Source organism: Phycodurus eques, chromosome 10 (genome assembly GCF_024500275.1).
Source record: "Phycodurus eques isolate BA_2022a chromosome 10, UOR_Pequ_1.1, whole genome shotgun sequence".
Taxonomy (NCBI): Eukaryota; Metazoa; Chordata; class Actinopteri; order Syngnathiformes; family Syngnathidae; genus Phycodurus; species Phycodurus eques.
The window spans coordinates 12,573,604-12,587,537 of record NC_084534.1 but is presented as its reverse complement, the minus strand read 5'-3'; the positions used below and the strand labels follow the sequence as shown (position 1 = coordinate 12,587,537).

The 13,934-nt window shown below is 40.0% G+C and overlaps 1 protein-coding gene across 4 annotated transcripts in view; it reads right to left on the bottom strand.

Moving 5' to 3' along the window:
* LOC133408830 (histone deacetylase 7-like) overlaps positions 1-12,312 on the bottom strand; it is a 43,966-nt gene extending 31,654 nt beyond the window's left edge. For 2 of the 4 annotated variants that reach the window (XM_061688093.1, XM_061688095.1), the window contains exon 1: positions 12,000-12,312. The gene's annotated coding sequence lies outside the window, so the exon portion shown is untranslated. Of the gene's footprint in view, positions 1-5,633; positions 5,719-10,819; positions 10,873-11,999 lie in introns of those variants that run through there. The other 2 variants (XM_061688096.1, XM_061688094.1) reach the window with 2 other exon arrangements.
* Between the last annotated feature and the right edge of the window lie 1,622 nt (positions 12,313-13,934).

Sequence of the window (13,934 nt, the reverse complement as noted above, 5' to 3'; positions counted from 1 at the left end):
ACACGCTTTTCAGATCCACAAATATATCCGCTATTTATTTATTTTTTATGTTGTGTGTGTACAGCAAGCAACAGCAGCAGTGAGAGATAGCAACACTGCCGCTTAGAGGATGGAGGGACGGGCCATCCCACACGTTTGAATATTCTCAATTTATGTGTCTGTGTGAATATCTTTAAAACTGCGTTACGTTTGTCTCAAAAATAAATGCGCGTGCCCGCTGAGCCACAAACACACCTTCAAGAATTCGCAAGCAGAATTGAATATTTACAAACGATAAGTCATGATAAATGCACACACAACATTAAAAAACGTGTAAATCACGGATACATGTGGATTTGAAAAACACGTGTAAATCGTGGGTATAATTGTGTAAACAATTTAGAGACAAATTTCTCCCCATATTGAAGAGCTGTGGATCAACATTCCACAGGCCACAGTCAATAACCGGATCAACTCTATGCGAAGGAGATGTGTGGCACTGCATAAGGCAAACGCGGACTGGTTTCCTGACCCCCTTACCTCCCAATACAGTAAAACTGCACATTTTCGAGTGGCCTTTCATTGTGGACAGCCCAAGGAACACCTGTGCAATACTCATCAGAATCAGAATCAGAATCAGAATCATCTTTAATTGCCAATAATGTCCAAAACACACAAGGAATTTGTCTCCGGTAGTTGGAGCCGCTCTAGTACAACAGACAGTCAATTTACTGAACACTTTGGAGACATAAAGACGTTGACAAAAAAACAATTGTGCAAAAAGATGCAGAGTCCTCTAGCACTTAGAGCAGTTCGAATGACTAATATTGCAATAGTCCGGATGCAATGACCATTGTGCAAAGGGTGCTGAGACTTCAAGGAGTGTATGCGGTTTAAAGTGACGAGTAGCGCGATCATCTGGGACAATGTCGGTTGTGCAAATGTTACAGATACTCCTCAATCAGTGTGCAATTGGAGCAGATGCTCCTCTGGCATGAGTGGCCAGTATATGCAAATAGTGCAGCATGGCGAGACAACTACAGTGAGTGCTCGAGTAATACATAATTGGCCCCACAGAAATGTGACAACGAACTCAAGTCAAAAAATTGCCAGCATGTTGTAATGGAATTGTAGGTCAGGTGTTTAAGAAGTTGATCGCAAGAGGGAAGAAGCTGTTGGAATGTCTACTAGTTCTAGTTTGCGTTGATTGGTAGCGCCTACCTGAGGGAAGGAACTGGAAGAGCTGGTGACCGGGGTGCGGAGGGTCATGCGGTCGAATTAGTAACTTGATATGCCAGACTTGTGAGGTGTTTGGATTAGCTCAGCAAGGGAAAAGTGCTCACTAACAGAAACCGATTAGACCGATTTGTGAGCAATATTTGAGATAAATAGGCCTTTTGTGTACAGTACATAGAATAAGTCTTGGATCTTTGAGTTCAGCTCATGAAAAATGGGAGCAAAAACAAAAGTGTTCCATTTATATTTTTGTTCAGTGCATGTTTATAGGTTAATGAAATGCTGCTTTAAACCAATTGCCATTTTAGTTATCTCATAAAAGTTTGACCCTTGTTGGAATAGATTTCTCTCCTTCTTCAACTAACTTGAGTCACAAGTCTCTTGATATGGTGTCCCTGAGGCCATGCAAAAGAATCAAGGTAAGGTTGTGTCAGCTCACTAGGAAGTAGCATGGACACAAGCCAGCATGCTCTTCAGTATGGTTCAAATAGATTTTTCACGACACAGACAGACTGCCGATTGTTAAAAGTGTATCCTTATTTCTACAAAGGTCATCCTCGGCGGATGGGAAAACTAAGGGCCTGTTTAAACAAGACTGTTTTTCACCGAAAATGGATGAAAACGGTCATGTGGGCCATTGGTTTACATGACAAGAGCATTTTTAGAACCTGAAAACACAAACACTGGACGACCAGTCTTACACAGACGTTTTATAAATTGAAAGGTTAGACTGTGCAAGCTCATGTATGTCAAAACCAAAACAATCATGGCGGCTAATAACGCTGTAGTAGTGTTTGCGTTGATGACCGTTCTCCAGCAAAGTGTACATTTACAGCCCTACTGCATCTGTCGGAGTCACAAAGTGTTTTGAGTTTGACTACGCTGTCAACTGTAGGTGACGTTTTTCAAAAGTGCAAATGAAAATTTGAGAAGTTACTACATCGTAGTGTCAATGAACCCATTGACTTTCAGAAGTTTGACGCCGAGACAAAAATGTGTTTCAAGTGTATCGGTTTTTACACAAGGTTACCTGGTTGCTGGCACTATTCCAGCATTTTTGCAGTTTTAAAAACGCTGCCTACCTTGTTTGAATTGCGTTACTGCGCATTCTTCCCATCTTGTTTCCCACACACAATAGACAAGTAGTCCTATTTCTGTGTTTTGATGAGTGTCTCGCAGTCATATGAGTTGATCTTAAATCAGGAACAGGAAACGTGATCTAGGGCTGTGGCCTGTTCAGAACACTGCGCTTATTGTCAGCACGCTGTTGCGGCTTACGTTGGCAAACACTGGAGACTTGTAAAGGTTCTTTCCCAGGAAAACGTTACCTTGCAACGACTATTCACTTACAAATGACTTAACCAAGCATATACCAAATCAGTGGACAAATACATTTAGAACAGTTGACAATGTAATGTAATATTGTAAGGATGGCAAGGCCAATCAGCACTCTGTTAGGTGATAAGTCAGAGAAGTTGTGCATTTCGTTTCGGTATAGATCTGCAGAAATCTTATTCAACTGAATAAGATTGTCTGAAAGTTGTCCCTGGTAGAACAGTGACAAGAAACACGCCTGACGCTACCCTTCCTTACCCATTTTATGTCAAATAGCATTCAAAATCAGTCAGGAAATCGAGTACATTTTTTGAATAAGAAATTTTCAAATAATTCCCGATAAGAACTAATAAGTAACCCCAACAGTCCAATCCCTTCTTGTAATGACTAAATTAAGAGATTTATCACATCCTGTGGTGGTGAAAATAAAACAAAATTTTTGAAGGCAGCATGTAAAGTGGGGGGAGGGGGGGGGGGGAACAATTTGTTACAGCAATAGAGCCGCGAGGGCATTGCTGAGGAGTTGCAGCATCTGCCACTTATTAGTTCCGCTTGAGTGGCTTGTAGGATGACAGGAATTATCGAATTTTACAGTACCAATCCATCCATCCATTCATTTTCGTACCGCTAATCCTCGCGGGCGACCCGAAGCCTGCCCCGGCTATCTTCGGGTGAACTGAACCCTGAACTGGTCGCCAGCCAATTGCAGAATTTTACAGAATACAGTGTATACATAAATATAACGAAATGCAAGTGTGAAAAAGCTCGGACAGGCATGAAAATACGTATACTGTACCTGAATAATGAAAATTGTAAAGAACAAATTATTTCTTTTTAAATCAACTTTAACTGAAAGACAGTATAGGAAGATAATGATGTTTCCCCTCCACCCATCCATTTTCTATACCTTTTATCATCCCTAGGCTGACTTTGGTCGAGAGGTGGGGCACATCCTGGACTGGTTGCCGATCAATCACAGGGTACATATAGACAAATAGCCATTCACATTCACATTTACAGCTAAGAATCATTTCGAGTCTCCGGTCAACTTAGAAAGCTTGTTTTTTGGAATGTGGGAGGAAGCCAAGTAGCCAGCGAAAACCCACTTGTGCACGTGGAGAACATACAAACTCCACACAGGAAGCCCCGGATTCAAGCTCGCAACCTCGGAATTTGGAGGTAGGTGTGCTGATCACTCATCCACCGTGCTGCCGCCTTATTTCCCCGGAATCATTAATCCTTATTAAGACGCGGGACAACTCTGTGCTTCCAACTTTGGAGGCAGTTGGTTAGTTTGCCACTTCAAAACAGAAACTGCAAAAACCATGTTGCTTTGAACACATCAAGACGACCAACAGTGAACAAGACACACTAACAACCAACAACTGTGGAGGAGAAAGAAAAGAAGTAAAATATTACAGCCTCCAAAGATATTTAGCACAGACACATTGTAAACTAACTTCAGCACATGTGTTTCTTTTTGTCATTGTTAATCATGTGTTTTCAAAAATGTTATAATGCCGTCAAAGACAATGACAAATCTGCTTGACCAATGAGCAGCCTGCTCATATACCGCCGTATCGGCTCAGCAAGCTTAGAACGCATACTAACCAGGTACTAGCCTTGTGTTACCGGGCAGATAGCGAGTACAATTGAGTCAATCCTCTTGGTACTGTGCAGTGGAAGCAAAACAGAGTACAGTGATCGTCCTGTGCGGTCCGTCCTTGCTTCTCAGTCCACATAATATAGATAGAATCCCATGTAATGTTAAATTGTCATCTATGGTTTTATTTCTGCTATTGTTCTCTGTTTTCTCTCTGTCAGGCCCCTCTCAAATCTCGTTCTGTCCGACTGCACTTTAAATAAATATTCATCGCAATACAAACTACCACAGAGGAAGTATATCAAATTCCCCTGTTGCACAGAAAAACTGTTACGGCGTAAAAACACATACATTCTGCATGAGCCACATGAGGCCTTTTCCCCGAACCGACCCTTGAGGCTATCACAACTTGTAAAGTTAAATGGACAACACCTCGGATAAAGTGTCACCCTTCGTGCTGAATAAGAAAAGACTCATTATTATTCCTTTCCAGCCTTTCACACACACACAGGCAGATACTGTATCAAGCCATTCAAAGGACTAATTATATCTTCTTTTAATGAGACTTAATCAGAGGAACACATGAGCTGAGAAACTTGAGAGGCAACAGAAAGCAGACAATGGTGTCAAATCCTCGGATGAGGACAACACAAAACTAATGTAACCCGAAGCCCTGTAATAGCACCCAAACTATGACCTCATCAATCCAAAGAGGGACACAACATAACAATATTCCATAAACTGTTGCTAAGTGGGTGTGTATTTCCTCATGCACGTTAACGTGTATGAATACTATACATATCTGCCTATTTTCATTTTAAGAGGCTTATAGGTTGTGACACGTGAAAGCATTTGTCATAATAATGTAAACACATTCGACACAGCTGCCTTTAACTTCTGAGATCACACAACCAAACATCTGTTGCCTAGCAGAAAGCATTCCAATTTTATTATGGGTAGAAATATGACCAGCAAGGGGGGGGGAAAAAGTCACATTCACAGTATTTGTGATTTTTGTCACCTCGCATTCACATTATAGTAAGTAATATCTATCTATCTATCTATCTATCTATCTATCTATCTATCTATCTATCTATCTATCTATCTATCTATCTATCTATCTATCTATCTATCTATCTATCTATCTATCTATCTATCTATCTATCTATCTATCTATCTATTTACCTATCTATCTATCTATCTATCTATCTATCTATCTATCTATCTATCTATCTATCTATCTATCTATCAAAGAAGAATGGAATTACAGCAAGGATTTATGTCATATCAAAATTCTCATTAAGCAGGACAAATTACATACAGAGTTCATACTCTAGTTACATTGTTGTATGCAACATTGTTATATTAGTGAGTTCATTGAGGGAGGACAGAGTTCATGTGACATTCAAAACCCCTACAATATTTTCCCAGAAAGCTTCGATGTTATAAAAAAGAGAAGAAAAAAAAAAACATCACCTACCTTTGTGAAGCTAAGTTCAAAAGAATCGAGGCACAGCCACTTTTGCACTCGGCGGACAGGCATATTTAATGTAAGCATATCATGTCACACAAAAGAAAAAAAAAGGAAATAACTTTGTTATCCATCCTTGTCGCTGAATATGCTGGTCGTTGCTCACTGACTGACTAAACAGGTTTGTCGCAGGTTTGCTGGTGTTGTTTCGGCAACCTAACTAAATGTCTTTAATTGTTAATTAAAAAAAAAAAAAAAAAAGTCCTCCGTCACTGAAAAGTGTTCATAAACACTCGCAACCAGTCTCATCTTGAGTGTGATACTAGTGGTGGGAGGGTTCCATCTGTTGCAGTGGCAGTCTAAGGGATGCTCGAATTGCGTGGGTGTATGTTTTTCCTCCTGGTTAAGTAGCACGCAAAGTCTGAACACGTTGAATGAACTGAACAAAGTTGTAGGTTTTTCATTTTTTATTTTTTTAAGAATATCTTATCCCTGCCAAGTAGCCAAATGAGGTTGCCAATGTATTAGAAACGTCTTTGAGAATAATTAACTGCACAATGCACACCTACTTGGCAAATGTTTGTGCTCCAATAATGATGTCATTACATTGGGTGTACCTCATGACATTTCCAGCCAGTACATAATGAACGGATTTCTCAATTAGTGGCATTTAGTTACTCAACTGCAAAACTGCAGTTTGATCATTACGATTGCAAATGTATATTTGTGTGGTACACACTGAGTTCTTCTTGGTACTATTACAGAAATCTGGATTGGTTGAAGAGACTCACAATTGTCAGTGCAGATATTGTTATGTGCTATGTCAGTGATGCACTAATTACATGTAACTAGATTACATAATTTAATTACAAAACGTATGCGTTTGTGATCCATGACATTACTGGGAGAGAAGGTGTAATTGCGTTTAAATTAAAGCTGCTTTTGGAAATTTCTACGATTACAGCTGTAGTTACATTTGAAAAATAATTGCAAACGCTCAGACTTTTTTTCAAATCACTTCCTCCTTCTAAAGCTGACGCGTGTGATTGGCTCTCTTTGGTCATGTGCCATTCTGTCAGTCTCAAACATGACATTCTTTTCCAAATATTACCTCAAAGCGCCACCTTGTGGTTCAATCTGTTAGTTTATCTGAGATTTTTGAGAAGGTTAGACTCATAGTTACACTTTTGAACAAAAAAGTTTCATCTTTATAGTTTTGGACATTTTTATGGAATGTTCACTTCTGGGTTGTCATATGAAGCAATATTGTCTAAATTGTGCACATTTGTCAATAGGTCAACATGGTATGGTATGGTGGTTTTTCAAATGCTGTACACATAGAATGCAACAAAAAAAATTTATTATTATAGTTTATTATTTGTGGAAAGAACAAATTGTTGTTAATTCCAAAATAATGATTTACGATTTTAATCTACTTTTTTTTTAGAGGAAACATCTCAGGGTCCTGATGATACATGAATTCAAAATTAATTCATTGATCTTCCAAACCGCTTCTCCCCACTACGGTCACGGGCGCGCCGGGGCCTGTCCCAGCTGATTCCGGGCGAGAGGCTGGGTACACACTGAACTGGTTGCCAGCCAATCGCAGGGCACATAGAAACAAACAACCATTGGCGCTCACATTCACCTACGGACAATTTAGAGTCTTCACTTAACCTTCCGTGGATGTTTTTGGGATGCGGGAGGAAGCCGGAGTGCCCGGAGAAAACCCACACGGGAGAGGGGAAGAACATGCAAACTCCACACAGGCGAGGCCGGATTTAAACCCGGGTTCTCGGAACCGTGAGGCCGATGTGCTCATCAGTCGTCCACCGTGCTGCCTCATCCAAAATTTTAAAAAGTAATCAAAATGTCATCAAATGTAATTAGTTGTATTACTTTGAAAAAGTAATTGAAACAGTTATACTACTATTACATTTTCAACAGGGTAAATTGTAATTGTAACCAACTAGAATTCCCAAAGTAATGGTTTTGTGTGCGGTGTGTATGCCATTTCAATTACACCACCCACAATAAGAGCAGTAAGGACACACATTTTATCTTTGGTGTGTGGGGCTTCTCACATTTGAAAAATGGGTGAAAATATCAAAAATCAGTTGATGTGATTCACACTTTAAGTGAACGTTGCACCAACTGATTAATAGAGGTAAGTCATCTTTTAAAGCGGAGTTCTTCCTTTGAGGAAATATATAATATTATAGTACTTAACCTCAAGTGTATTCAACTCCAGATACCTTAATGTACAGCTACAATACTGTTAATTAAAATGTAATGTACACACCAATTGGACAGTAGCAGATCAGACGCTTATTGAGACAGACTAAATATTGAAGTAATGATGCCTACTCATATGCATTGCTGCAGTATGTTGTGTACCTGTACGGTGCACACATTTGTTCTGAATTTCAACTAAGCTGACATCTCCCATATTGTTGAATGCAACATCTCCATCTCCGCCTTCCATTCACATCACTGTAACCAGCAGACGGTGGACGACAGTGAACTGGGCCAGTGTTTTATTTCATTTGACCCAGACTGACCCTTAACATCATAAGGTTTACCATTGTGCAGTTCAATTGTTTAAGGGGAAAATGATGGCTTGAGTTAGAAAACATCACCGCTAACAGCTCATCCTTCCAGTCATGAGGTCGAATAATTGGGGATATGTTCAAATAAATTGAATTTCATGGTACTTCTTCCGAACTGAACGATAACCGTTTGACACTGAGCGTTATCTTTTGCCGTCCAGTGGGTATGAAACAGTTGCTTCATGCGAAAGGTAAAAGTGAATCATAATATGACCTCAAGGCAATTCTTTTGGTAATACTTTGGGCCAGTTTTTGAAGAAGCTTTAAAAAAAATTTTTGACTGCCTCATTTACATGTGTTTAAAACTTTAAAAGTTTTGATTACAATATGCTCCTCTCAACATATAGTTGTTGTTGTTTTTTTTACCCTCGTTATGGCACTTTAAATCAACAATGTTGCTAGCGTAATAAGGCCCATGCACGTCAGGCCACTATTTAGACGTATGAACTAGAAAATGGATTTGCTGCAGAAAGTATGTATCAGTGTTAAGAGATTCTGTGTCTTAGCCTGAAATTAAAATCATTACATGCCTTGAGTACTATACTTTGCTCAAGTCTCGAGCCACCATTAACTTTACTGTGTTTTAATTGCATGTTTTACAGCAGTCATTTTGACATCGTAAAAGATTTAAGGTAAAGACAAATACACATTCATTTTATGGTGAGAAATTAGATAATGTTCTTGTCACAATTGCATGAATGGACCGTCTCCAAATACATAGGCGTGCCCCAATATTTGTTTCACAATCATTTTAAAGCATTCAAATAGGCTGAGTTTCCAATAAATCTCCAAGATTAGTTTAAAAGTGACGAGGAGAAAATAGGCGTACGGTATGGAGTAGATGGGTAGGAGTTCAAGGTGGAGTTTTGTGGCCAGTAGGGCTTACTCCTCTTCGAGTCACAGGAAGCCAGTAGGAATGGGAGGAATGCAGTCAGGCAATACGTTGATGGAGAGAGCAGCGCTTGACGGGCAGATTGCCAGGAAGCGTGATAGAAGAAGAGTGAGTGTCTAAAAAGTGGCTACTAAGACATGGAACAATTAAGCATGCCTCCATAAATCACAGTCACACGCTTAAAATAAACAGTAGATGGATGCTTTGTGTTGTGTAACATATATGTTTGTGTGGAAAATGTGTGATATAGTCACACATGTAAACGAGGCAGTCATATTTATTAATAAAGGTTTTCACTCGTAGAGTGGAGGTGAAAAAACTAAAGGACAACCACGGACGGGTTTAGGAAACTAAGCGCAGTTGAACGACTGGATGGTAATGTTGAAGCAAGAAGGCAGCAGAGGCTGCTCACAGTGGTGGGTAGCCTCGAAAGCCTTTCCACTCCCAACGGCAAAACAAAGTCAAGCCACAGAGGGGGGAGATAGCACTCGGTGCTCGTCTTGTTTCTCTGGAAACCGACTTTGACGATGGATGGAAAGAGTCCCTTATAATGCATTCAGTTTGAAAGTCTTCGTTCACAATTGTATGTCCCTCTTTGAAACAGTCTGCACTGTAGCCTCTAAATGACTAAAATGTCGAACTGAACAAACATTTGATGGCGAGCTAGCTGAGTGTTTTGTAAAATCTCATGAATCTTGATTAAATCTGAAACAGCATTTGCAGTCAAAGCGCCACAGTGCAAATATGATGGAGGGAAATCATATGCCGGAAATATATACAGAACTGTACCATCTTATTATCCACATTGAGGCTTGGATGATTGTGTAAACACAGATGAGTGTGGAAAAGGTACAATTATATTTTTGACATTATATTTATGATATGTCCAAGTTTCCTTCACCAGATAGAAAAAAAGATCCACAAATATTTCGTTCGACGGCTTCCACATGACAAAATCCTTCTGACAGTCTTTCCCTGTGCAATTAGACCTCCCTTGGCAGCCACATTCAAATGAGATCAGATTCCTGCAAAGAAACTTTTTTCCCACCAGGGGGTGGTACTCGAATAAGTCGCATCATCTTTTTTTTTTTGCTACAGACACAGTATTGGGAATTGTTGGTGTCAGACAGAACACTCACCCAAAATCCTTCAATCTTTGCTTTTTTTAAAAACATTGTTTTACAGGGGTCACGTGACGGCAGGACTGAGAGTGCTATTATATACATACATACTTTACATAGGTAAAGCACTTGGTCCACCATCTTTAGAGTAGATTGTACCAATTGAATTCTAGTCTTTGCAACCAAACACAACCCACTAAAAAATAACGTATTACCATTTGGTCAACATAGGTCAAAAAGTGTACAACTTTAGAACTAAAACACACTTCTGTGTCCCTCTTTGCCCTTCCTCTGGCGTTAATGTGCCCTTCAACAAAATACTGGTATGAGTCAGAGGTGATGCCCCAAGGGCCACTTCCAGCTGTCTGGTTGCTCAACATGCTGCCCCTTGACCTTTGCGAACAAGATAAAAGTTTGATGGTTTATTTGAATTACACAAATACAGACCATTCAGTCGCATTATTGATGAAGTTCCGCTAAGACACTTTTTTCTCCCATCATTTCTTTACAAATCTAGTGCAGTACAAAAATGAACATGTATAAACAATATGACAGCAGAGCAATATTGGAGACCTTTTTCACTCTTTCTTCTGTCTGGAATTATGTCCCTTGTGAGGAATTGAGGCAAAAATATGCCAGCAGTGGTGCTGTTGATTCAGTCACACCCCGCTTACAGTCTAAAGAAGAACAACATGATATCAGCGATGGGAAGATGGGCTACGTCCATGCAGGCCTCCTCTGAAAATACAACACCGGCACGGAAACAGGAGTTCAGCACACTCACTGCTGGGCTATCCCATCCAATTATTCATATTATTTTTTACCAAAAAAAAAATCATCAATTAAGTCACAGTGGAATTAGTGGATTAAGGATATGTAATCAAATACCCATCCCAAATCTCATTTAGAGAAATGTCTACAACTCATGCTGAGGCATTTAAATGCACCTGGATTTGCATACACTGCACAGAAAGCGTTAAACATTATGTAGCTAAAACTGTTCATGTTTTTATAGCTGTTATTATTATAATACTGTTTTAGTCATTTGGTCGAGTTCCACTGCTCCATGGTGGTGATGCCTCACCGCAGAACTATGATCAGTTATTCTTAGTATGTTACATGGGGGAGATGTGATTTATAAGGCAGGGGGAGGGCTTCCGTCACCGATGTATATTCATCTGGAAAAACAATACGCAGGACAACTCAATCCTGTTTTTAATACTCCATGCTTGAAAGAAGCGGTATCTGGTGTTGAGACAACTACTTCCGTACTCCCAGCCTCTTTCCGGCCTATAACTATACAGCCTCCATGTTTTGATCTCTATATGTCTGTCTCCTGCAGCACTGCTTCACATTAACGTTCTGGTTCTCATTTTTAGCAAAGATCTGAGTGGACACTCTCCGGGGTGGGTGGGTCTGTTTCCAATTTTCTCCCCTTCCCCGTCCTAAGGGACAACACTTCCAAAACCAAACAAATACAACCAATATAAAAAATATTTTCTTTTCGGACTGCAATGTTACTCCTACTTTTAATACATACAAACGTGATTATTGAGCATTGTTCTCTGATAAAGACTCATTCACAAACTTTTTCACATCAACAAAACAACCAGAACCTGCACTCATCAGATTACAGAACATAAATGATTGACACTAGCGATACACTGGCCACTGATTCCTACTCTCGATTCCAATCATATTTGCTTGTTTAAAAAAAACGAAAAACATTTATCAATTGTGTGATATTTCCTACCAGCTTTGTTGTTCCCCAAGTCAAGTCAATCAGAGTGGCAGCCGTCTGAGAGGTTGTGTGAGAAGGCAGATCCCGCTTTGACGGGAGTGGTGCTGAAGCGCACTGACTCAACCGCTTGCCACAACTGGCTCTGAAATGTCTCGCGCTTCCCTTCATGTGAGCGCAACGAGCTCGTCTCTCTTCTTTCACGCTCTCTCGCCTAATCACTCCCTTCAGCTCACTTTTTCACAGACACAGTTGTTCTGACGTATCAACCTCCCGTAACTTGTTAGTGCCGCCCCTGTGCCAGAAGCTACAGAGGTCGTGTGTTTCTGTTGTGTGTGCGTGTGTGTGTGTGTGTGTTCCAGAGAGTAACAGATTGTGCTTGTGTCTGACAGACAATAGCAGGAAGTGTTCATTTAGTACTCACAAAGCACAGAGGATGGAACTATAACAGGGCTGAGCATTACCTGAGTTTAGTGTTTACAGTTATATATATATCCAAATTAGCCAAATGAAATCATCTTCAGTATAGGAATATATTGTAAACAAAAAATAATATCATAAATAAGAAGACTACAAAGAACCAAAAATCCACTATCACTGTACTTATTTACAACAGCAGACAATGAGACTGAATTGTATGTCAAACTCTACAGGAATAAATACAGTAGAAACTATGTATACAGAAGAGACCAAAAAAATCAGCGAAACGTCAGCTGCTTTCAATGTAGCAAAAACAATTCCATGCATTGATGAATGCTCTATACGTAAGCAGTTGAGAATGAAATAAACACCAACAATACTATCAGCGGTGGATTGACTATATATAATTGAACAATAAAAAAATACTACACTGTACTACACTATGGAAATCCAGTATATGCATGGGTGAATGTGAACAAAACCAGCCAGAATAGGCAGCAGCTTTGTTTATGATGACGGTACTGCACCTGGATCGACACGACCAAACTTACTGTACTGTATACGCACTCAGGATGTTGTCATGGATTTGAGGCCCCATGAAAAAAGTATCACTTTAGACTGCAGCACATCAATGCTGCAAAATGAAAATACTCATTTCTATGGCCCCTGTCAGTCATGGGCCCTTATAATCATCATCACTTATCTGCCCCTTACAGTGGTGCCCATGTATGCACTTGAATGAAAGTAGCAATTTTAACATTCATCCAATTTCTATACCACTTGCCCACATAAGGGTCGCAGGTGTGCTTAAGCCTATCCCAGCTGACTTCAAGCTCACTGAAATGGACGCTAGCCAATTACCGGGCGGAATAAAACTACACATGAATAAATACGAGGTGTGTCAGAAAGGTTCCAAGACTGTTGTCACAAAAGATATACAGTGGAACCTCGATTTAATGGACTAATAAGGAGTTTGAGGTTGTTAAATCTGATTGTCCGTTAAATTGAAGCACTTTTTTCGTGGCCTAAAAAAACAGTCCAGTACAAAATTGTTTTGTACTTTTTTGTTCACGGGCTAAGAAAAAAACAACACAGTACAACATTATTGTAAAGAAATAATAATAAAAAAAAGGTTTCAAATATTCGAAAAGTTTTAAAGTTTATCCAAACTCGCCTCTCTGCTACACGAGAGGGGTGATTTTGAGTGACTTATGACTCAGGAGAAGTCGGTGTTCCTCATACACATGAGGAGAAGCTTGTCGGCCCTGAATTTTATAGGATAATCTTATCAGACATAGGATAATCTGGCGTTTGATGTGTTTGGTCGGATAGGGGCAGAATCGGGAGAAAAACAGCCTATTATGTTAACGGTCTTGAGGCACTTTCCTGGAAGGATGCTTCCAGGGTCCTCCGCAGCTCCATCTTCACAGCCATCGTGATGTTGTCCACGTCTTCGTGCCCTTGATGACCCCCTTGAGCTTGGCAAAGAGGAAACAAAATCACACGGAGCCAAGTCTGGTGGTTCGGGAG